The 25459-nt window shown below is 47.2% G+C and overlaps 1 protein-coding gene across 2 annotated transcripts in view; it reads right to left on the bottom strand.

Annotated features, from left to right (window-relative positions):
• The window catches only part of P2RY14 (purinergic receptor P2Y14), a 123099-nt gene extending 122334 nt beyond the window's left edge, over positions 1-765 (bottom strand). The window contains exon 1 of one of the 2 annotated variants that reach the window (XM_069727511.1): positions 659-765. The gene's annotated coding sequence lies outside the window, so the exon portion shown is untranslated. The remainder of the gene's footprint in view (positions 1-658) is intronic. The other variant, XM_069727510.1, reaches the window with a different exon arrangement.
• Between the last annotated feature and the right edge of the window lie 24694 nt (positions 766-25459).

The raw sequence follows: 25459 nt of genomic DNA, 5'->3' as shown, positions 1-25459 counted from the left end.
AATCTGATGCGTGAGTCAACAATTTACATTTTGGGCACGGTACAAGATAATCTATATAGTGAATTCACAGATTACCGATGCCCTACATACTTGGCTTTTAAATCGGTAAATGAGTTTTCAGGTTTAACCTGTTCTGTATGTGATGCACTTACTGTGTAATAAGCTACTGGATGTGTTGATAAATCGTGATCCTTGTGCTATTTACATTATTGTAATATGCAAACATCATTTCGCTTCCCAAACTCTCAGCACATCACAGATAGGAGGCCGTCTGCTTTCCCTCTCATTTAGGATTCCTACTATTCGCTTCCTTCCCTCTGTACTCATGCGGCAGCCTTTACCCAACGTAACACCAGGACTAATGTAACACCGGTAGGTGGCACTCAACTGAAATTAGGCGCATTTGCATCAAGTTCTTATTATATTTCTTATAATTGCTGGACAAATAGCGATTTTTTTTCCTTACTAAATAGGAAACTGATGCAAATCGCTTATGTCTACACACCAATGTTGTAGCATCTAATTAAGTCGAAGGAAAAATCTGAGACTTAAAAATGTATAAAATCATCAGTTCTACATGTATAGCATTTCTAAAAGCAATAGTATGGTGCAGCAATAAAGCAAATAACTTAATAAATGAGATGGATGAGTACGTTACCTGCTCTACGAGATGCTTTAAGGCACTGTAAGATCCTCTATTCTGATGTTTGCCAACCCCTTCATGATCACAAGAGGAAACTCAGCGGTGCAGTCCGGCTCTAGAACTCTGACAGCCTGAGACCTGGGTCCTCCCCTTCTGCTCAGAGCTCGTGAAGATACATTACACCATTCTGCACTTCAACATCCCTCGTCTTTACCTAGCAGCCCAATAAAAAGCTTTTGTAGATGGTCCAACATCTGCAGGGATGATTTGCTTAGCAAGTATTAATGATGCTTGGCAATAAATAAATATGGATAAAAATCAAGCATTCATTCTGTTATTGGCTATGTATCTATGGAAAACTACAGATGTAGCAGAGCTGGAATTAACTCATTGGAGTTGCACATTTCTGCACCATGAAATAAATCTCTGAGGGGTTGTCCATTGTACAATTATATCTGTCTATCTGTAGAATAGGTGTTAACATGCTGATAGGTGGAAGTCCGCACTGGCCAATCAGGTCCAAAAATTGCCGAACAGTGCAGAAAAAAGGGCACTTTCTCCCCCCGCCCGTAAAATTTGTTTGGGTGTGTCGGTGATTTTTTTTAAGCTAGTGAGACTTGTACAAATTTTTACTAGTGGATTTATCACTCTTTGACAGGGCACAGTGAATGTAGCAAACATCTTAGGATCTGTAGACAGGTATCACTTATAATCTTAATTGTTTATGATCGTCATCTAATGTGTCCGTAAAAAAGTTGGTTGTCCATGAGTTTAGCTATCTAAAAAAAATAAAAAATAAAGTTGGCAACTATATGATCAGTAGGTGGATCAATAATTTTTTTTTTCCCCTATGAGAAAATGGACAGAGGTCGAGCGTCCAAACTGCAGCGCGATTTTGTAACTGTTATCCCAGTTACAAAATGTTGCTGCAGTTTGGACGCTCGACCTCTGTCCATTTATTGCGGGGCTGCCGGAAAAAGATGAATGCAGCGCTTGGCAGCCCCATAGGGGACGAATGGAGCCGTGGTTGAGAATGTGAAAAAAAGGTTACCTGGTCTGAACAGTGCGGTCCGAGCAGTCAGATGCCCAACAAACAAGTTAGCAATTATACTGTGGACAACCCCTTTAATTAGGACTTCACAGCTCTCCTGACTGTGCTTTACTAAATACTTGCATTCCCCATAAAATCAGTGGTCTGTGTGCCTGCCAGGTCCTGGAGGGCCTCTGTGTTGGGAGGTCCTGGGAGTAGGACTAGATCCCTGAAGAGCACATGGAGTAGGCCTTGGACCTGGGGGCCTGTGTGTTGGACAGTCACAGATGGGGATGGATGTTCTGAATAGCGTACAGAGAGGACGCGTGTGCAGAGTCCGTGATGGCACTGCGTTTGGGGAAGCTACGCCCGTCTGAGGATGTGGACTGTCAGGTGGCCTGGTGAGCAAGGCATTGCCCGGGACGGTGATCCCAGTTCAGCAGCTTCCCTGAGAGAGAGAGAACAGACAGGAGTCAGCGTATGGAGCAGGAGCTCCTAGAAGGTAACCCAGCGTATGGGGTGCTGTGCGGTCACCCATGGCAACTGGTCAGATAAGCATCAGCGTGTTTAGAGACCGCGACCCAATGTCATGTGCGCTATATGACTAGGGACATTGATGAACTGTTCGGCGTAAGGACACCCATGGTAACTGGACCAAGTGAGAGGTCCAGCATGTTTAGTGTCCGTGAGATAAAGCCGAGTATGAAGTGTCTAACGATAAAGCTGCAACTTAATGTCACCGGTTGGTGCCTATTGTGTTCTATGAAGTGTATATGATGAACTGTGCATAATCAGGTTTATGATGCCATAATAAACCGTGTGGACTGTTTAAGTAGAAAAACCGTGCCTAAGTGCTTGAATCTCGTGCCAAGCGAGTGTCCCCCAATACACTCAGTAAGTGCAATCTTACACCCTATAAAGTCTCAGCACTGATTGTACAGTGTCTGAATGTGTAGCGACACCCCCCCCCCCCCCACTGGTAACACCCATTTGTATGTATTCATACGTTTCCAGGAGGAATAATCCAATGTAAATGGCTAATAAAAGATCCTTCCCATCTGTTATATTATGGGGGATACAAGTATGTGATAAAACAGACTTTTCAGGAGCCAGGTCACCTTCAGGGCTCCCTCAGACAAGCCCATTATACAGACGTATGCTGTAAAGAGCTCACTGACCAATATGTATTCGAGCTGGTCAGATGCAGGGTTTTCACATGGACCCAGTGTCTGTGTAGAAAGATCACAATGTGCAGTAATGTTTCCTGAGTATCGGCTGACACTTGTCTGTTCAGGTCTATGGGTGTGCAAAAAATGAGATTGGATTCCATGCGGAAAATTTGCATTGCACATGATTTTTACTGATAATTTGCAATTATTAACTGCAGAAATTGTATTTAATCATGCACATTTTAAAATGTTGATGTATAAAAATCTACGACACGCGGATGTCCACACGAACATAAAATATGGACAAATGGACCACAATAAAGATGAAAAATGTATGAGTTTTCTGGATGAAAAACAAAAGATTTTCGTATGTCTGTGTGACCCCAGCCTTAAAGTGATGCAGTCCCAGTTAATAATCTAATAGAACTCCCCTTTGTATGACACATTTTAACATCAAGACTCCGTCCAGCATCCCACGATCCCATCAAAACCCTGCAAAATGCTGAAATAGTGTAACCCCCTTTCCACCACTGATATGTGCAATGAGACCATGGGGAGGAAAGTGTATACATCTGTATGTGGCTGCTAATGATACACATATCCACGTCCCACTATACAGGTCCTTCTCAAAAAATTAGCATATAGTGTTAAATTTCATTATTTACCATAATGTAATGATTACAATTAAACTTTCATATATTATAGATTCATTATCCACCAACTGAAATTTGTCAGGTCTTTTATTGTTTTAATACTGATGATTTTGGCATACAACTCCTGATAATCCAAAAAACCTGTCTCAATAAATTAGCATATCAAGAAAAGGTTCTCTAAACGACCTATTACCCTAATCTTCTGAATCAACTAATTAACTCTAAACACATGCAAAAGATACCTGAGGCTTTTATAAACTCCCTGCCTGGTTCATTACTCAAAACCCCCATCATGGGTAAGACTAGCGACCTGACAGATGTCAAGAAGGCCATCATTGACACCCTCAAGCAAGAGGTTAAGACCCAGAAAAAAAATTCTCAACAAATAGGCTGTTCCCAGAGTGCTGTATCAAGGCACCTCAATGGTAAGTCTGTTGGAAGGAAACAATGTGGCAGAAAACGCTGTACAACGAGAAGAGGAGACCGGACCCTGAGGAAGATTGTGGAGAAGGACCGATTCCAGACCTTGGGGAACCTGAGGAAGCAGTGGACTGAGTCTGGTGTGGAAACATCCAGAGCCACCGTGCACAGGCGTGTGCAGGAAATGGGCTACAGGTGCCGCATTCCCCAGGTAAAGCCACTTTTGAGCTACAGAGAAGCAGCACTGGACTGTTGCTAAGTGGTCCCAAGTACTTTTTTTCTGATGAAAGCAAATTTTGCATGTCATTCGGAAATCAAGGTGCCAGAGTCTGGAGGAAGACTGGGGAGAAGGAAATGCCAAAATGCCTGAAGTCCAGTGTCAAGTACCCACAGTCAGTGATGGTGTGGGGTGCCATGTCAGCTGCTGGTGTTGGTCCACTGTGTTTCATCAAGGGCAGGGTCAATGCAGCTAGCTATCAGGAGATTTTGGAGCACTTCATGCTTCCATCGGCTGAAATGCTTTATGGAGATGAAGATTTCATTTTTCAGCACGACCTGGCACCTGCTCACAGTGCCAAAACCACTGGTAAATGGTTTACTGACCATGGTATTACTGTGCTCAATTGGCCTGCCAACTCTCCTGACCTGAACCCCATAGAGAATCTGTGGGATATTGTGAAGAGAAAGTTGAGAGACGCAAGACCCAACACTCTGGATGAGCTTAAGGCCGCTATTGAAGCATCCTGGGCCTCCATAACATCTCAGCAGTGTCACAGGCTGATTGCCTCCATGCCACGCCGCATTGAAGCAGTCATTTCTGCCAAAGGATTCCCGACCAAGTATTGAGTGCATAACTGAACATTATTATTTGTTGGTTTTTTTGTTTGTTATTAAAAAACACTTTTATTTGATTGGATGGGTGAAATATGCTAATTTATTGAGACAGGTTTTTTGGGTTATCAGGAGTTGTATGCCAAAATCATCAGTATTAAAACAATAAAAGACCTGACAAATTTCAGTTGGTGGATAATGAATCTATAATATATGAAAGTTTAATTGTAATCATTACATTATGGTAAATAATGAAATTTAACACTATATGCTAATTTTTTGAGAAGGACCTGTAGTTCTCTTGAATTTACGTTGTCGCCTCACCCTGATAGGGAACTGAAATTGATTACATTAGGATTACAATAATCCTACCAGACACCGCTCTTCATCTGCGCACCATGCCAGTGATTGTAAATGCTTTGTTTCTTCATTTGGGGAAATCCAATATATCATAATTAATAATGTCACTAATTTACCAGTATCACATGAGTTGTGTCTTCCCTTCCCCTTTTCAATATGTAGGACACTGACAATAAGGATCAGTGTCACCTATCTCTCATATTTACATATGTTAATGCAGGGGAGGCACAGGTTTTGTCTTCCCAGGTACTCTGAGGTTCATTGTAATGTGCAAAGCAAGGGAAAGTTTTGAGGGTAAATTTGATCAAAGAAAATAGATGTAACTGGGCTCAGGGACACTGCAATAGGGGAGGGTAAGTAATGCTCATTGTGTTATTTTCGCCCAGCAGGAGCCTTTGGGCAAAAAATAGTTAATTCATAGAAAACTCCTATAAGAAAGGACAGGCCGGAGCGAGCCGCCCCCTCCCCCCCAAGGCTAGGCGGAAGCCAGCATGACAATGGGTTGGAGAGGAGGGGGTGGGGCTGAAAGGGTTAACAGTACTAGGGGGCGGGGGGGCTAGTGGAAGAGAGGGTTAGGGAAGTGTCAGGGGGCGGGGGCCGGTCAGTTCCCGCTCACCAGCACTGGAAGCAGAAGCATCATGTCAGGTGTGGACGCTGTGCTGCAGAGCCTGAGGGCGGCTGCAGCCTCCCGGCCTCCTGGATGGCTGGAGGCACAGGTTGCCCACCTGCTGGATGGCGGCGCCGGCGGCAGTGGATCCTCGCCGGCGGTCCCCCACCTCGATCGGCGGGCTCGGCGGACACGGCCCCCCGAGCGCCTATTGCCGGATCCTGGGCCTAGCGCCCCCCGCAGGCGTAGGAGCCCCTCCCGGGACCCTCCAGGCCGGGCGCCGGTAAGAGCAGCGGCGAGTAGGCCCCGGCCTGGGAGGAATCCGACTGCCAGGCGGGGCGCAGCGGCGGTTGCAAGGCCCTCACCTCGTGGTGCGGTGGGGGCGGAGCCAAGACGCATCGGGCAGCGCTTGGGGCCTAGAGCAGCGGGAGGCCGCGGCGGGGCCGGTCCCGCCGCGCGGCCTGCCTCGGCGGTGCGAGCGGGGCCCAGAGGAGCGGTGGATGGAAGCGGGGCGGGCGGCCCGAGGCAGGACGGCGCTGGTCGGCCCCTACAACAGCGGCAGGGGGTCCCCCTGCTCCAGGGCTTTGGAGCGGACAGCCTCCTGCGGCGGCCTGGAGTGCGGCTGGCGCCGGTCAGCAGGATGTGCCCTCGCCGGTCCAGGCGGCGTCTCCCCCTATCGCGTGGAGTCCGAATCCGGGGTCCCAAGGGCCAGCGGCGTCCCGTAGCAGCGGGTCTGACGGACACCTCCAAGGCACATCGGTGGGCGGGTCGGTGGCGGATTGGGCCGTCCGTGGACGTCCGGATACCAGCACTCCGGCTGGAGGGACCACAGATCCCTTGCAGCCCGGTGAGTATGCGTCTGTGTCTCGTGTGTGTTCTTTTGATGCTAGTGCGCCTGCGCTTAGTGGGGGTCAGGGAGCGCTTAGCGGCGTAGATGCGGCGGGGGTGGCAGGCGGCGGTGAAGCGGCAGGGGTACGGGAGCTTTTGGTTAATGTGCAGAACCTACTAGCTAGATTGGATCGTGATGTGGCTCCGCAGGGTTTTCTGGGTGCTTGGTCTGGTGTATCACGGAGTCCGGTTAGTGCAGCAGCAGTGCAGGCTGAGGTTGCGGAGCCAGTTTCGGTTTCTGTGCAGACCGAAAAGGAGAAGGAGTGTAGGGTCCATTTAGATGATAGGGCGCACGGCGAAGTATACGTGTGTTTTGAGGGCCCGTTGGGGGCGCATCTTAAGAAAGAGGTCAGGGAGAAGATTAGCAAGGACGAGTACGTTGAAATTTTTTCACTGCTCCCCCTAGAGAAATTTAACAATGACAAGGGGAAGAAGGAGGATTTAAAAAAGGAGGAGGAAGAGAAACGGCGTTGGCGTTTGATTCCCCAGACTTTTGCAAATTGGCTTCAGGCTTTTGCCATTTTGGCCAGTGTTATTGGCGAGAAGGCTCCGGAGAATTGCTCGGGGCTATTTTGCTACATGGACTCCATCAGCGAGGCTCATAGGGTGTATGGCGGTCAGGCGTGGCTGAGGTACGATGAGCAGTTTAGGCAAAGAAAAGCTGTGCGGCCGGCCATTAGGTGGGACCAGAAAGATATTGGTCTCTGGTTGCGCGTGATGGCACAGTACAAGTTCGACCATCCCTTTCAAGGGGGGCCGGTGGGTCCGGCCATGGATCTCAGTCCGGTGCAGGGAGCTCCTCAGGCAGCGCCGGTCAGGCAGGCGGACAGAAGTTGGGCGTCTGCTGGCAATTTAATGAGGGACAGTGCAAATTTGGAAGCAATTGTAGATTTAAACATTTGTGCTCCCAATGCAGTGGCTCCTCCCACGGAGCCGCGAAGTGCTTTAAGAAGGGCAAGGCAAAATCAGGTTCAGGTAATTCCCATGGGGGAGACTCCGGTGATGGTGGAAAGGATGGTCCCTTATCTAAGTAGGTACCCGGATAAGGAAAAGGCGGCACTGTTATTGTCCGGTTTTACGGAAGGTTTTGTTATTCCGGCACCTCCTTTTGTGGTTCCCGATGTTAGAAAAAATTTGCATTCAGCCTTGTTACACTCTGAGGTGGTTTCAGAGAAGTTACGTAAGGAGGTGGCTCTGGGCCGCATGGCTGGCCCTTTTGACCACGCTCCGTTTGAGGACCTAGTTGTTTCCCCTCTGGGGGTGGTCCCTAAGAAGGAAGCGGGTAAATTTCGCCTTATTCAGCACCTGTCGTATCCTAAGGGTAGGTCGGTGAACGACGACATCGATCCTGAGTTGTGCTCGGTGGTTTACGCATCATTTGATGAAGCGGTAGTTTGGGTGCAGAGATGCGGAAAAGGCGCCCTGCTTGCAAAGACGGACATAGAATCCGCTTTTCGATTGTTGCCGGTTCATCCATCTAGCGTTAGACTTCTTGGATGCTTTTGGGAGGATAAATATTTTGTTGACAGATGTTTGCCCATGGGTTGTTCGCTGTCTTGTGCTCTGTTCGAGGCGTTTAGTTCCTTTTTGGAATGGGTGGTACGGGACGTGTCTGGTTGTGACGCGGTTCTACACTACCTAGACGATTTTTTGTGCATCGGCCCGGCGGGGTCCGATTGCTGTGCAAGGATTTTGAGTGCGATTGAATGGGTGGCTTTGCGGTTTGGGGTCCCGCTGGCCCCGGGCAAGACGGAAGGCCCGAGTACATGCTTGTGTTTCTTAGGCATAGTCATTGATACCATGCGGTGGGAGTTTCGTTTGCCTGAGGACAAATTGACGGGCCTACGGGAAGACATTGTGCGGACTGGTCGCCTGCGTAAGTTGCCGTTGCGAGACCTGCAATCACTGCTCGGTAAACTTAATTTCGCTTGTCGAGTCATGCCAATGGGGCGAGTTTTTTCTAGGAGGTTGGCTAGCGCTACGGCGGGAGTTAAGGCTCCGCACCATTTCGTGCGGTTATCAGCTGAGCACAAGGAGGATTTGGCAGTGTGGAGTGAGTTCCTGAAGTCATATAACGGTAGGTCGTTGTTTATGGCGGGCGTGATTGACAACGAGTCGTTGGAATTATTCACTGACGCGGCCGGAGGTTCGGGTTTTGGAGCGTATTTTCAAGGGCAATGGTGCGCGGCAAAGTGGCCTGCGAGTTGGATTTCTACCGGTTTAGTTCGTAACATTGCTCTCCTGGAGATTTTCCCGATTTTGGTATCTGCGCACTTGTGGCAAGATAATTTTCGGAACAGGCGTGTTCGTTTTCGCTGCGATAACATGGGGGTGGTGTGCGCGATTAATAGCTTGTCTGCATCATCGCCGCCGGTGGTTTACGTGTTACGGCGTTTGGTGCTATTGTGTTTGACTTTGAACGCGCATGTTACAGCGTCGCATGTGCCTGGAGTTCATAACTCTATCGCTGACTCTCTTTCTCATTTACAGTTCGATCGTTTTCGGTCATTGGCCCCGGAGGCGGAGATGGTCGGTTTGGAGTGCCCTCCAGAACTTTGGCTAGCGGTGTCCGGGACGCTCAGGCATTGATTAAGGCGTCGTTGGCTCCCAGAACCTGGGAGGCCTATCAGGCAATCTGGCGGGAGTGGGAGGTTTTGCTAGTGGCGGCATCTGGAGGGTGGAGCCACCAGGATCAGATTGGGATCCTGTTGTCATGGTTAAGCCGGGGGGCATCAGCGGGTTGGTCTCCTGCAAAAGTGTCAAGAGTCATGGCGGTTCTTGCCTTTGGTTGCAAATTGCGGGGTCAGGACGATATCACCAAGTCCTTTCTGGTGCAGAGGGCCGTAAAAGGTTTTAGGCGGCGGCCCAGAGGAACAGATTCTAGGCAGCCTGTGTCTTTTAACGTTTTGGAAAAATTGGGCGAAGCGTTGTCTTCATTGTGTTCTTCGTTTTTTGAGCTTTGTTTATTTCGGCTGGCGTTTTCATTGGCCTTTTTTGGGGCCTTTAGAGTAGGAGAGTTGGTGGCACCAAACAAAAAACGGCAGGGGGGTTTATTGGCCAGGGACGTATTGTTGGCTGAGGGCCAGGTGGAGTTATGGTTGCGACGGTCAAAATCGGATCAGGAGGGGCGGGGCAGCAGAATTGTGGTGGGCTCAGTTGCGTGGTCCGTTATGTGTCCAGTCTCTTGCCTTAGCATCTTTTGGGGCCTGCAGCCTAGGCGGGATGGGGCTTTGTTATGTCACCAGGACGGTTCCTGCTTGCCTCGATACCAGTTCACGGCGGTTTTCAAAAAGGCGATTTCCTCGGTGGGTTTGGATGGGGCTTGCTTGGCCCCTCACTCCTTCCGGATAGGAGCCGCAACTGAAGCGGCAATTGGGGGATTGGGGGATTCCGCCATTCGTAGGATCGGTAGGTGGCGCTCCAACCGCTTTAGGAGTTATGTGCGGCCACAAGGGGTGGTCGATGGGGTCTTATAGGCTTGATGGAGCGTTTTGCTGCAGTAGGGGACAGTTGTTAAGTTTGTGTTTTGTTTTCCAGGTCACCAAGGTTTATTGGTGTGGATTCTTGGACACTCGTACGTGCACTGGGGAGCTCTGCGAGCCGACGTTCGGACGGAGGGCAGGCAACTGGGCTTTGATCGAAGCGTCGCAGTTATCCGGTGGCTCGGTTTTCGGGGTATGGCCTGGAATCGCGTGTTGCGGGAGATCCAGAACAGCGTGAGACTGGATAGAGCCCCCGACGTTTTGGTTTTGCACGTGGGGAGTAACGATCTCGGGGTCCGACCTTTTCGGGAGTTGGTTAGAGACATAAAACAGGACTGTTTGCGTTTGTGGGTTTTGTACCCGGGATTGACTATCGTCTGGTCCGAAATTGTGCCGCGGAAACGGTGGAGGCACATGCGGTCTTTGCAAAAAATTGATAAGGCCCGCATAAAGGTGAACAGGGCGGTGTCTGCCTTTGTGGTTAGGAATGGGGGCGCGGCGGTCAGACATTTTGAACTGGAATCAGGACATGGGGAGTATTGGTTGGCGGACGGCGTTCATTTGAATGCTGTCGGAATGGATTTTTGGGCTCTCGGGTTACAGGAGGGCATTGAGAAGGCCATAGCTTTTCGGTCGGGTGGGGTCTCGGGCCTTTAAGGTGTTCAAAGGCCTCTCGTTGTGGCGGTTGGGGGGAGTCCTTGGAGTTGGTGGAAATTGGTTTGGGGGGTCCATAGGTATATGGCTCCTCTGTTTTGAAGTTTATTATGTTTCGGATCTGGTGATTGGTGGTGGGGAGTTCCGGCAGGGGTGGTCGGATCTCACGTTTTTACCGCGAACAGTGAACCCTCTTGTGGGGTTTTTGGTGCTCCCGAGCCAGGCTTACAACGGCTGGGAGTAAAATATGGTTTGAGTTATGTTCGCGGTATGGTTAAAATCACCAGATTCTTTTGGGCTCCAAGGACTTCCCCTAAGTTTTGAAATGTATGCTTTTACATTAATTGTTAACTGTTGTTTTGTTTAATAAACAGGCTGCTGTGGCCTACATAATTCCAAAGAAACTCTTGTCTCTGTCTTAATTGGGAGAATGGGTTCGGGTGGTCGCGCTGGGAGAGAAAGGTAAGGGGCTGTAAGAGTGTCAGCGGAGGTATCTCCCTCTTTCCCAGGAGGCTTCGACAATACCAGGGTCAAGGACAGGCCGGAGCGAGCCGCCCCCTCCCCCCCAAGGCTAAGCGGAGGCCAGCATGACAATGGGTTGGAGAGGAGGGGGTGGGGCTGAAAGGGTTAACAGTACTAGGGGGCGGGGGGGCTAGTGGAAGAGAGGGTTAGGGAAGTGTCAGGGGGCGGGGGCCGGTCAGTTCCCGCTCACCAGCACTGGAAGCATCCCTCCCTCCCGCCCTTTTTGGTTTGTGGTTCTGTGGGGTTACATTACTCGCGGTGAGCGGGTAGTTATAGTATTCATATGGTTCTTTTCGGGTCATTGCGGCCGGGGCGGTTGGGGGGAGTTCTTGGAGTTGGTGGAAATTGGTTTGGGGGGTCCATAGGTATATGGCTCCTCTGTTTTGAAGTTTATTATGTTTCGGATCTGGTGATTGGTGGTGGGGAGTTCCGGCAGGGGTGGTCGGATCTCACGTTTTTACCGCGAACAGTGCACCCTCTTGTGGGGTTTTTGGTGCTCCCGAGCCAGGCTTACAACGGCTGGGAGTAAAATATGGTTTGAGTTATGTTCGCGGTATGGTTAAAATCACCAGATTCTTTTGGGCTCCAAGGACTTCCCCTAGTTTTGAAATGTATGCTTTTACATTAATTGTTAACTGTTGTTTTGTTTAATAAACAGGCTGCTGTGGCCTACATAATTCCAAAGAAACTCTTGTCTCTGTCTTAATTGGGAGAATGGGTTCGGGTGGCCGCGCTGGGAGAGAAAGGTAAGGGGCTGTAAGAGTGTCAGCGGAGGTATCTCCCTCTTTCCCAGGAGGCTTCGACAATACCAGGGTCATGAGACTGCATGCTGCACACTCCCATGTACCCTCCATGTTATCTTTTACATCTATGTCTATGCCGGGGGTGTGGAGCTCCAACAACTATGTACAATCAGCTCAGCACATTTTGAACTTTAAATCTCATAATGATAAATTTGAGAAATACATATGATTAATTAATTATAATGATCTAATGGGTAAAGGTTTCCCCTTGTGGAGAGTGACATGCAGGGCCGTATTTAGAGTTTCTGCTGCCCTAGGCACTTTTAGCGCTGCCTCCCCCTTTGGTGAGTATGACACTATCGGCAGTGACTTTTGCAAAAATCGCTGATGTGAAAGTCGCCTTTTGCAGCAGATCCATCAGTTTTTCTGCATCTGCCATGTAACGGATCACTTACGGCAACACTGCGTTCGGCCTCATTCATTCCCTATGGGACTTGCGAACATGTGCTGCACTTGTGGTTTTGTCGCGATCCGGCAAATGCGGTACTTGCAGCAGTGGAAAAAAACGCTGCTGGCAGTGTTTTTTGTCTCACCGCAAGTGCAAAACCGCAAGTGCCGCACATGTCCGCAAGTAGCCATCACTACCCGTCCCTGCACCTTGCTAGCTCGTCTCTAACCATCCCACTCTGACCTAAAACTAAAGCTTTAGAAAAACAATTCATTACCTGACATATTCCTATGATAATGAGGGCTCCAGGCTATGGCGTAGACTGAGACGGGCAGTCTCCGGGTCTCCACTGTCTCTCTGTGCACACCCTCAGTCCCTGCCTCACTACTTGTGCACAGACGTCCCTCCACCGGCCCCGGTAATCACCGCTCGCAGTAGCATACCGGCAGAGGTGTATCTAGGGTTTCTGGCACCCGGGGCAAGAATTCAGTTTGGCGCCCCCTTCCCAAGGACATATGTGATTTCACTCGAGTAGAAGGCTAGGGTGGGAAATGCAGCAGCTACTGGTAAATTTCAAAAATAAAAATAGATACCAATAAAAGTAAAATTAATAGAGACATCAGTAGGTTAAGTGTTTTTGAATATCCATATTGAATCAGGAGCCCCATAAGATGCTCCATACAAAATACCCAAAATACACAATAATGGCCCCTGTTGTGAATTCTGTGGCTGAATTCACTCCTGTGGTCACAAGTGGTATTGCAGCCTCTGGGCTTCCTCCCTCAGGTGTTTTGGTGAGCTCGTTGGCTGCCTTGCTATTTAACTCCACCTGAGTCTGTCTTCCTTGCTCCTTGTCAATGTTCCAGTGTTGGATCTGAGCTACTGCATCTTTCCTGTGGCCTGCTGCTCTGCTAGATAAGTGTTACTTTGTTTTTGTTTCCGTTTTTTCTGTCCAGCTGTGCTTTTCTCTTTTGCTGGAAGCTCTGAGACGCAAAGGGTGCACCGCCGTGCCGTTAGTTCGGCACGGTGGGTCTTTTTGCCCCCCTTTGCGTGGTTCTGCTTTAGGGTTTTTTGTAGACTGCATAGTTCTCTTTGCTATCCTCGCTCTGTCTAGAATATCGGGCCTCACTTTGCTGAATCTATTTCATTCCTACGTTTTGTCTTTTCATCTTGCTAACAGTCATTATATGTGGGGGGCTGCCTATTCCTTTGGGGTATTTCTCTGAGGCAAGTCAGGCTTGTATTTCTATCTTCAGGCTAGTCAGCTCCTCAGGCAGTGCCGAGTTGCATAGGTAGTGTTAGGCGCAATCCACTGCTGCTTTTAGTTGTGTGAGGATAGGTTCAGGTATTGCAGTCTGCAGAGATTCCACGTCTCAGAGCTTGTTCTATTGTTTTTGGGTTATTGCCATATCACTGTATGTGCGTTGATTACTGCACACTGTGTTGCCTGATAGCACAGCATAACAGTACAAGGAGCCAAACCAATGATTCTCAATAGAGGGAAAAAAGAAGTCCTGACATCATTTTTTTTTCCTCAGCTCTGTCTTCATTTTTTTTATTTTTTTTTTTCCCCTAGACATTAGAGTGCTTCAGGACACAGCTGTGGACATGGATATTCAGGCTCTGTGCTCCTCAATGGATAATCTCGGTATAAATGTACAAAAGATTCAAGATACAATTGATCAGAAATCTATGCTAGAACCAAGAATTCCTATTCCTGATTTGTTTTTTGGTGACAGAACTAAGTTCCTGAGCTTCAAAAATAATTGTAAGCTATTTCTGGCCTTGAAACCTCATTCTTCTGGTAATCCTATTCAACAGGTTTTGATTATTATTTCTTTTTTGCGCGGCGACCCACAGGACTGGGCGTTTTCACTTGCGCCAGGAGACCCTGCATTGAGTAATGTTGATGCGTTTTTCCAGGCGCTTGGATTGCTTTACGATGAGCCTAATTCAGTGGATCAGGCTGAGAAAAATTTGCTGGCTTTATGCCAGGGTCAGGATGATGTAGAAGTATATTGTCAGAAATTTAGGAAGTGGTCAGTACTCACTCTGTGGAATGAATCTGCACTGGCGGCTTGGTTCAGAAAGGGTCTCTCTGAAGCTCTTAAGGATGTCATGGTGGGATTTCCTATGCCTGCTGGTTTGAATGAGTCTATGTCCTTGGCCATTCAGATCGGTCGTCGCTTGCGCGAGCGTAAATCTGTGCACCATCTGGCGGTATTGTCTGAGAGTAAACCTGAGCCTATGCAGTGCGACAGGACTATGACTAAAGTTGAACGGCAAGAACACAGACGTCTGAACAGGCTGTGTTTCTACTGTGGTGATTCCACTCATGCTATTTCTAATTGTCCTAAGCGCACTAGGCGGTTCGATAGCTCTGCCGTCATTGGTACTGTACAGTCCAAATTCCTTCTGTCCATTACCTTGATATGCTCTTTGTCATCGTATTCTGTCATGGCGTTTGTGGATTCAGGCGCTGCCCTGAATCTGATGGATTTGGATTATGCTAAACGTTGTGGATTTTTCTTGGAGCCTTTGCGGTGTCCTATTCCGTTGAGAGGAATTGATGCTACACCTTTGGCCAAGAATAAGCCTCAGTACTGGGCCCAGCTGACCATGTGCATGGCTCCTGCACATCAGGAAGTTATTCGCTTTCTGGTACTGCATAATCTGCATGATGTAGTCGTGTTGGGGTTGCCATGGCTACAAACCCATAATCCAGTATTAGATTGGAACTCTATGTCGGTAACCAGCTGGGGTTGTCAGGGAGTACATGGTGATGTTCCATTTTTGTCTATTTCGTCTTCCATTCCTTCTGACATCCCAGAGTTCTTGTCTGACTTTCAGGATGTATTTGAAGAGCCCAAGTCTGATGCCCTACCTCCGCATAGGAATTGTGATTGTGCTATCAATTTGGTTCCTGGTAGTAAATTCCCTAAGGGTCGTTTATTTAATTTGTCCGTGCCTGAACACACCGCTATGCGCAGTTATGTGAAAGAATCCCTGGAGAAGGGACATATTCGCCCATCGTCATCACCATTGGGAGCAGGGTTTTTTTTTGTAGCCAAAAAGGATGGTTCGCTAAGACCGTGTATTGATTACCGCCTTCTTAATAAGATCACTGTTAAGTTTCAGTATCCCTTGCCATTGATATCTGACTTGTTTGCTCGGATTAAGGGGGCTAGTTGGTTTACTAAGATTGATCTTCGTGGTGCGTATAATCTGGTGAGAATCAGGCAGGGAGATGAATGGAAAACGGCATTTAATACGCCCGAGGGTCATTTTGAGTATCTGGTGATGCCGTTCGGACTTGCCAATGCTCCATCTGTTTTTCAGTCTTTTATGCATGACATTTTCCGTGAGTATCTGGATAAATTCCTGATTGTTTACTTGGATGACATTTTGACCTTCTCTGATGATTGGGAGTCTCATGTGAAGCAAGTCAGCACGCAGTACCTGGAAAACCATTCTAATTCCTTGTTCGTGAAGGGATCAAAGTGTCTCTTCGGTGTGCAGAAAGTTTCATTTTTGGGGTTCATCTTTTCCCCTTCTACTATCGAGATGGATCCGGTTAAGGTCCAGGCCATCCAGGATTGGACTCAGCCGACATCTCTGAAAAGTCTGCAGAAATTCCTGGGCTTTGCTAATTTTTATCGTCGCTTCATCTGTAATTTTTCTAGCATTGCCAGACCATTGACCGATTTGACCAAGAAGGGTGCTGATTTGGTTAATTGGTCTTCTGCTGCCGTGGAAGCTTTTCAGGAGTTGAAGCGTCGTTTTTGCTGTGCCACTGTGTTGTGTCAACCAGATGTTTCTCTTCCGTTCCAGGTCGAGGTTGATGCTTCTGAGATTGGAGCAGGGGCGGTTTTGTCACAGAGAGGTTCTGGTTGCTCAGTGTTGAAACCATGTGCTTTCTTTTCCAGGAAATTTTCTGCTGCTGAGCGTAATTATGATGTGGGCAACCGAGAGTTGCTGGCCATGAAGTGGGCATTCGAGGAGTGGCGTCATTGGCTTGAGGGAGCTAAGCATCGCGTGGTGGTATTGACTGATCATAAGAATCTTACTTATCTCGAGTCTGCCAAGCGCTTGAATCCTAGACAGGCCCGTTGGTCGTTATTTTTTGCTCGTTTTGATTTTGTGATTTCGTACCTTCCGGGCTCTAAAAATGTGAAGGCGGATGCTCTGTCTAGGAGTTTTGTGCCCGACTCTCCGGGGTTATCTGAGCCGGCGAGTATCCTCAAGGAAGGAGTCATTGTGTCTGCCATCTCTCCTGATTTGCGGAGAAATTGCAGAAATTTCAGGCTAATAAACCTGATCGTTGTCCGGCCGAGAAACTGTTCGTCCCTGATAGGTGGACTAGTAAAGTTATCTCTGAACTTCATTGTTCGGTGCTGGCTGGTCATCCAGGAATCTTTGGTACCAGAGAGTTAGTGGCTAGATCCTTCTGGTGGCCATCTCTGTCACGGGATGTGCGTGCTTTTGTGCAGTCCTGTGGGATTTGTGCTAGGGCTAAGCCCTGCTGTTCACGTGCCAGTGGGTTGCTTTTGCCCTTGCCGGTCCCGAAGAGGCCTTGGACACATATTTCGATGGATTTCATTTCTGACCTTCCCGTTTCTCAAAAGATGTCGGTCATTTGGTTGGTCTGTGATCGCTTTTCTAAAATGGTCCATCTGGTGCCCTTGGTTAAATTGCCTTCCTCCTCTGATTTGGTGCCTTTGTTCTTCCAGCATGTGGTTCGTTTGCATGGCATTCCTGAGAATATTGTTTCTGACAGAGGTTCCCAGTTTGTCTCGAGGTTCTGGCGAGCCTTTTGTGGTAGGATGGGCATTGACCTGTCTTTTTCCTCGGCCTTCCATCCTCAGACTAATGGCCAGACCAAACGAACCAATCAGACCTTGGAAACATATCTGAGATGTTTTGTTTCTGCTGACCAGGATGATTGGGTGTCATTTTTGCCGTTGGCTGAGTTCGCCCTTAATAATCGGGCCAGCTCGGCTACCTTGGTCTCTCCATTTTTCTGCAATTCTGGGTTCCATCCTCGTTTCTCTTCAGGACAGGTTGAGTCTTCGGACTGTCCTGGTGTGGATTCTGTGGTGGACAGGTTGCAGCAGATCTGGACTCAGGTAGTGGACAATTTGACCTTGTCCCAGGAGAAGGCTCAGCTTTTCGCTAATCGTAGACGCCGTGTGGGTCCCCGACTTCGTGTTGGGGATCTGGTTTGGTTATCTTCTCGTCATATTCCTATGAAGGTTTCCTCTCCTAAATTTAAACCTCGTTTTATTGGTCCGTATAGGATTTCTGAGATTCTCAATCCGGTGTCTTTTCGTCTGACCCTCCCAGACTCCTTTTCCATACATAATGTATTCCATAGGTCGTTGTTGAGAAGATACGTGGCACCTATGGTTCCATCTGTGGAGCCTCCTGCCCCTGTTTTGGTGGAGGGGGAATTGGAGTATATTGTGGAGAAAATTTTGGATTCTCGTGTCTCTAGACGGAAACTCCAGTATCTGGTCAAATGGAAGGGTTATGCTCAGGAGGATAATTCCTGGGTTTTTGCCTCTGATGTCCATGCCCCAGATCTTGTTCGTGCCTTTCATGTGGCTCATCCTGGTCGGCCTGGGGGTTCTGGTGAGGGTTCAGTGACCCCTCCTCAAGGGGGGGGGTACTGTTGTGAATTCTGTGGCTGAATTCACTCCTGTGGTCACAAGTGGTATTGCAGCCTCTGGGCTTCCTCCCTCAGGTGTTTTGGTGAGCTCGTTGGCTGCCTTGCTATTTAACTCCACCTGAGTCTGTCTTCCTTGCTCCTTGTCAATGTTCCAGTGTTGGATCTGAGCTACTGCATCTTTCCTGTGGCCTGCTGCTCTGCTAGATAAGTGTTACTTTGTTTTTGTTTCCGTTTTTTCTGTCCAGCTGTGCTTTTCTCTTTTGCTGGAAGCTCTGAGACGCAAAGGGTGCACCGCCGTGCCGTTAGTTCGGCACGGTGGGTCTTTTTGCCCCCCTTTGCGTGGTTCTGCTTTAGGGTTTTTTGTAGACTGCATAGTTCTCTTTGCTATCCTCGCTCTGTCTAGAATATCGGGCCTCACTTTGCTGAATCTATTTCATTCCTACGTTTTGTCTTTTCATCTTGCTAACAGTCATTATATGTGGGGGGCTGCCTATTCCTTTGGGGTATTTCTCTGAGGCAAGTCAGGCTTGTATTTCTATCTTCAGGCTAGTCAGCTCCTCAGGCAGTGCCGAGTTGCATAGGTAGTGTTAGGCGCAATCCACTGCTGCTTTTAGTTGTGTGAGGATAGGTTCAGGTATTGCAGTCTGCAGAGATTCCACGTCTCAGAGCTTGTTCTATTGTTTTTGGGTTATTGCCATATCACTGTATGTGCGTTGATTACTGCACACTGTGTTGCCTGATAGCACAGCATAACAGGCCCCATAAGATGCTCCATAGAATAATATGCCCCATATATTGGTCCATAAAGGTTGATGGCCCCATAAGATGCTCCATAGAATAATATGCCCCACATATTGGTCCATAAAGGTTGATGGCCCTATAAGATGCTTCATAGAATTATATGCCCCATATGCTGCTCCATAAAGGTTGATGGCCCCATAAGATGCTCCATAGAATAATATGCCCCATTTGCTGCTCCATAAAGGTTGATGGCCCCATAAGATGCTCCATAGAATAATATGACACCCCCAGACGAAGGAACAGTGCGTCCGAAACGCGCGTCGGGGTGCCCCCGATTGTCCTGGCTACCCACAGTGGTTTATATACAATCGATCAAAGTAAGTGTTTTCCGACTTTTACCTACCCTCCCTGCATTTGCACTTTATAAACAGCACCTTAGTTTCTCATGCAAGACATTGCAATTATATTTGCCACATTATATGCACATTGCGGCACTTCAGGCACATTGCACTTTTTTATATTAATTCTTTAGCCAATTTTGTGTTTTTTCACATATATATTAGATTTTTTTATAAGTTTGTTAGTATCTGCAGTAGGTAGTAGGTCTCAGTGGTGACCTTGTGGAGATCCAGACTATATTAGCCAGTTGAATAGGGGCACGTAGCTATAATTGGTTACATATATATTGGTATTTATTTATTTTACTTTGTAATTTTTTATGTGGAATTTAATAAATATTATTTTATGTGATTATATCCTTGTCTTGATTGATTTTTTGGATTTTTCTACCATGTGATAAGTTGGATTTTTTTAACCCATATGATGCTGCACAGAGGTTAATAATGGCCCCATAAGATGCTCCATAGAATATTATGCCCCATATATTGGTCCATAAAGGTTGATGGCCCTATAAGATGCTTCATAGAATAATATGCCCCATATATTGGTCCATAAAGGTTGATGGCCCCATAAGATGCTCCATAGAATAATATGCCCCACATATTGGTCCATAAAGGTTGATGGCCCTATAAGATGCTTCATAGAATTATATGCCCCATATGCTGCTCCATAAAGGTTGATGGCCCCATAAGATGCTCCATAGAATAATATGCCCCATTTGCTGCTCCATAAAGGTTGATGGCCCCATAAGATGCTCCATAGAATAATATGCCCCATATGCTACTGCGATAAAAAAAAAAGGCATACTCACCTGGCCAGGTGCCGGCGTCCTGAGCATGCGAGGACACCGGCGAGCTATGTGACACCTGTCCCCATTCCACCGCCGCGCATCACTGTGTCTTCCAGGTTTCTGCAGTGACTGTTCAGGCAGAGGGTGCACACTAAACACATCATCGCGCCCAGGCGGGCGGTCGACACCGGACTTAAAAAAAAAAAACTTGCTCTGGTGCTGCCCCCCCCCATAGCCTGGTGCCCTAGGCACATGCCCTCAATTGCCTAGTGGCAAATACGGCCCTTGTGACATGCCTGGCATGTCAGAGTGAGGAGACTTATATGCCTCTTAAATATGCAAATTGACTCTTCAGAGAGGAAGAGGACTTGAACTCTAGTGCCACCTATTGGAAGTAGCAATGCTAAAAGCCAATAATGACCCTTTAATGAGCATTGCCACATGACTTAGGATAAACGCCAAATCAGAATCTCAATTTGCAGACAAAGTGTCTCGGGATGTTGCCTCTCGTCAGTGCAGATTATGAGATCTGAGTTGATTAGGTGAGAGGCTTTAGACTGGGATCTAAGGGGTAAGGTTTCTCCTTGTAGAAAGTGACAAGCCAGGTCTGGCATATCGAGTGAGGAGCCTTATACGCCAGGCATGCTCCTCTGGGAAAAATATGCATGAAACACCGAGTCTGCAAACTGAGATTCTGATTTGGCGTTTATCCTAAGTCATGTGGCAAGGCTCGTTAAAGAGTCAATATTGACTTGTAGGATTGCTACTTCCAAGAAGTGGCACTAGAGTTCAAGTCCTCTTCTCTGCAAATTAATGGTAGACATTTTTTAGCTTTCCTGTGTTCAGCTGCAAATTTTAATTTGCTAGAAAGTTTGAATCAGCTTCACATGCCTCTCTCATTAAAATATTGTTTTGCTACTTTGCAAAATAGTTACATGATACAAAACTTTTTTTGTGGTGTTTTTTTGGGGAGAACATGGTGTGGCTGTCAAATTATATAACAGCAGCGGACTTATTTGAAGGGGCTATCCGATGCCACTCACTTCCATGCCTGATCAGACACGTGCGTAGTGTACACGATGTGTGGAACTGTATAAGTACAGACTGATGGGTATTGCTATCTCAAAGATCCTATCCCAGATATGTAGTAGATGTAGTAATAATAATAATAGCAAATACCTCCAATTAGAACAGTAGTATAGTTCTCCTCATTCACAATGTCGCTTACCCCATGTGCAGGGCATTGCAGTAGCTTAGGTATCCATGGTTATGGCCAATCATAGAGTGATAGTTAGTCAGCTGTTAAGTGGTTGTAACCATGGATACCTAAACTACAGCAATGCCCTGTACGTAGGGTATGTAACATGGCGAATTAGAAAAACTATACTACATTTTTAATCTTAGGTATTTGCTAATTTTATTATTATGATTATTACACCTACTACATATTGGGATAGGATGTTTGAGACTGAATACTGCTTTACTGCTCATAGATTGTAAACTTGTGAGCAGGGCTCTCACTCCTTTTGGTATCTGAGTTATGTCTTATGCTGTAATGTCTTTAACATCTGTACAAGTCGCCTCTGAAATTGTAAAGTTCTGTGGAATATGTTGGCGCTATAGAAATAAAAATGATTATTATTAACGCTCTCAGAGAAGAAACATTGCCAGGAAAGGCCAGACATTATTTAGTAACATTGTGTTCATTAGGGAATACAGTCTGGACTAACTAACTACTAGATATGAGCAAATAAATTGATAAGACCCTGGTCAAGCAGGCTCGTCAGTATTCTATGGCTACTGGCCAGGGGGTCAAGCAGGCTCATCAGTATTCTATGGCTACCGGTCAGGGGGTCAAGCAGGCTCGTCAGTATTCTATGGCTACCGGTCAGGGGGTCAAGCAGGCTCACCAGTATTCTATGGCTACCGGTCAGGGGGTCAAGCAGGCTCGTCAGTATTCTATGGCTACCGGTCAGGGGGTCAAGCAGGCTCGTCAGTACTCTATGGCTACCGGTCAGGGGGTCAAGCAGGCTCGTCAGTATTCTATGGCTACCGGTCAGAGGGTCAAGCAGGCTCGTCAGTATTCTATGGCTACCTGTCAGGGGGTCAAGCAGGCTCGTCAGTATTCTATGGCTACCAGTCAGGGGGTCAAGCAGGCTCATCAGTATTCTATGGCTACCGGTCAGGGGGTCAAGCAGGCTTGTCAGTATTCTATGGCTACCAGTCAGGGAGTCAAGCAGGCTCGTCAGTATTCTATGGCTACCGGTCAGGGGGTCAAGCAGGCTCGTCAGTATTCTATGGCTACCGGTCAGGGGGTCAAGCAGGCTCATCAGTATTCTATGGCTACCGGTCAGGGGGTCAAGCAGGCTCGTCAGTATTCTATGGCTACCGGTCAGGGGGTCAAGCAGGCTCACCAGTATTCTATGGCTACCGGTCAGGGGGTCAAGCAGGCTCGTCAGTATTTTATGGCTATCGGTCAGGGGGTCAAGCAGGCTCATCAGTATCCTATGGCTACCGGTCAGGGGGTCAAGCAGGCTCACCAGTATTCTATGGCTACCGGTCAGGGGGTCAAGCAGGCTCGTCAGTATTCTATGGCTACCGATCAGGGAGTCAAGCAGGCTCACCAGTATTCTATGGCTACCGATCAGGGAGTCAAGCAGGCTCGTCAGTATTCTATGGCTACCGGTCAGGGGGTCAAGCAGGCTCATGAGTATTCTATGGCTACCGGTCAGGGGGTCAAGCATGCTCGTCAGTATTCTATGGCTACCGGTCAGGGGGTCAAGCAGGCTCATCAGTATTCTGTGGCTACTGGTCAAGGGGTCACGCAGGCCCATCTGTATTCTATGGCTATCAGTCAGGGGGTAAAGCATGCTCATCAGTATTCTATGGCTACCGGTCAAGGGGTCAAGCAGGCCCGTCAGTATTCTATGGCTACCGGTCAGGGGGTCAAGCATGCTCTTCAGTATTCTGTGGCTACCGGTCAGAGGGTTCCCCAAACCACTTTGTAACTTCCATTGTTATCATCTCTTTTGAGTAGAAGTCCTGGCGTGACATCACCACTGCACCATGATGACCTCTCAACTGAGCACCAGACCAGCTAATCCAAAGAGAAGCCAGGTATGTCAGCAGGAAGCAGGCAGGCTGGAGGTCTCCCACCCGGCAGCCATGGGATACAGACTTGGCTCTTTGACCTAGGTCCTGTAAATTGTTTCACTGTTTACTAACTATCCTGCTGACTTTAGTTTCTAACAGCATGGTGTTATCATGGTTGGTATTTCTTATTTCATTTTCTACAGATGAGATGTGCATTTCTTTCAACCTTTTCAATCACACACGGCTCCACATTACGTGGACACATGTCATATTGTGTGGTCATGCCGCAAACATCTGAGATGGAATACCCCTTTAAATCCATTTTGGTTTTGTCTTTTGTGCTGGGCTCTCAGTGACCATGCTCTGTCAGTTTACACGCTGATAAGAGTGCCATAAAGATATTCTAGGCAATGAAGTTCATATGTAATTGATGTTGACTATTCTCTAGTGATTGGAGTAATCGGTTCCCTACATTATATTCTGCAGCTTTAATTGACCGGAATACATAGAGATGGAGAAGCCCTCCGTGCTGCACAGCATATGATGATGGCTGGCCTGGCAATAAAAGTTATCGCTGATTAAATCATAGATCAGGAGCACACCCGTGTAATATAGGTTTATATATGTTACAGACAGTGTGTGACATGGAGGCATTGTATAGTATTCCTGAGGCCTGGTGCAGATGGCATATAGAAGGTTGTAAGTCTGGCTCAGGAGACCCGGTCAGTCTGGGCATTGTAGTCCGTATTCTTCTCTCTAAACTTGGCCTAAGGCTTTATTCACACATCAGTATTATTGATCAGTATTTCATCAGTACTTCTACACTTCTACTCCAAAGCAGATGGAACTGTGCATTCGGCCGGGGTCACACAACAGTATTGTCTCTCAGTCTGGCCGATTATGCTACTCACACTCTCATCAAACAGTGTGATCCAATTTTCTGAGATGAGGAGAAGATCAAGAAAAAAATGTCTCCATCTTCTCCATTCTGTCAATTCATGATAATCGGACTGCACTCAGAAGTCATCCAAGTGCAGACCAATTTTTTGTATGGACTCACTGGCCGAGTGAGATGCGAATATTGAATGCAAATCCAGCTTGCTGTGATAATTTCCTTATATAACTAATAATAATAACATGTGTGCTGCTCCATAAATCATTGGTCCGAGTGTGATCCGATGTTTCTTCAGGTCGTATTCGTACTTAAAAATACAGCCATGTGCACGAGCCCTTACAATGAGGTATTGGACTGCAAACGGCCCATATACTGTTTTGCACAAGGGCCTCCTCTGCACAGATATATAGGTAATCAATGTTATATCACACTCTCATCCACCAGACATACCTCTTGTTCTTATTTTTACTTACTCTGAAGCAGCACTTAACAGTCGGGGACATCTACAATGAAAGCCCTGCCTCAGCATCTACTGGAGGCACATTTACCACAGGAAAAGGAAATGAAAGCAAATGTTAACAGATTTGATGCCCACAAAGTGGCAGCTTTGTCACAGTTCAAGCATCATGTGTCTGACCAGATGACTGCAAAACCAGAATATATGTGAAGTGCGAAAGAACGAAACTAAAGCCGTGTCCTTATTTCTAGGGAAATACAGTTTAGGAATAACCTATCTTGGTATTGCAGACCCCCCAGTCCTCTAATAACCTTGGTCGCTCTTCTCTTCCCCCCGCTCCAGTTCAGCTATGTCTTTCTTATACACCGGAGACCAGAACTGTGCACAGTATTCTAAGTGTGGTCGAACTAGTGACTTGTATAGAGGTAAAATTATGTTCTCCTCATGAGCATCTATGCCTCTTTTAGGGTATGTGCACAGGTCAGGATTTCTTGCAGAAATTTTCCTGACAAAAACCGGACATTTCAGCCAGAAATTCGCATGCGTTTTTTTCACGCATTTTTGACGCGTTTTTGACGCGTTTTTGACGCGTTTTTTTGTGCTTTTTTCCCAAGTGCATAGAATAGCGGGAAAAATGCAGAAAATCCGCAAAATTAATGAACATGCTGCTTTTCTTTTTACCGCGATGCGTTTTTTTCGTGGAAAAAAACGCATCATGTGCACAAAACATGCAGAATGCATTCTAAATGATAGGATGCATAATGTATGCATTTTTAATGCGTTTATATAGCGTTGTTACTGCGAAAAAACACAAAAGAAAAGCGAAAAAACCTGAATGCGTGCACATAGCCTTAATGCAGCCCATTATTTTATTTGCCTTTGTAGCAGCTGCCTGACACTGGCCACTGAATGTGAGTTTGTCATCCACCCATACTCCCAGGTCTTTTTCATTGACGGTTTTGCCCA

The sequence above is a fragment of the Ranitomeya imitator genome, chromosome 5, assembly GCF_032444005.1.
Source record: "Ranitomeya imitator isolate aRanImi1 chromosome 5, aRanImi1.pri, whole genome shotgun sequence".
Taxonomy (NCBI): domain Eukaryota; kingdom Metazoa; phylum Chordata; class Amphibia; order Anura; family Dendrobatidae; genus Ranitomeya; species Ranitomeya imitator.
The sequence above is the reverse complement of the archived record's forward strand: the minus strand, read 5'-3'. Positions and strand labels throughout refer to the sequence as shown.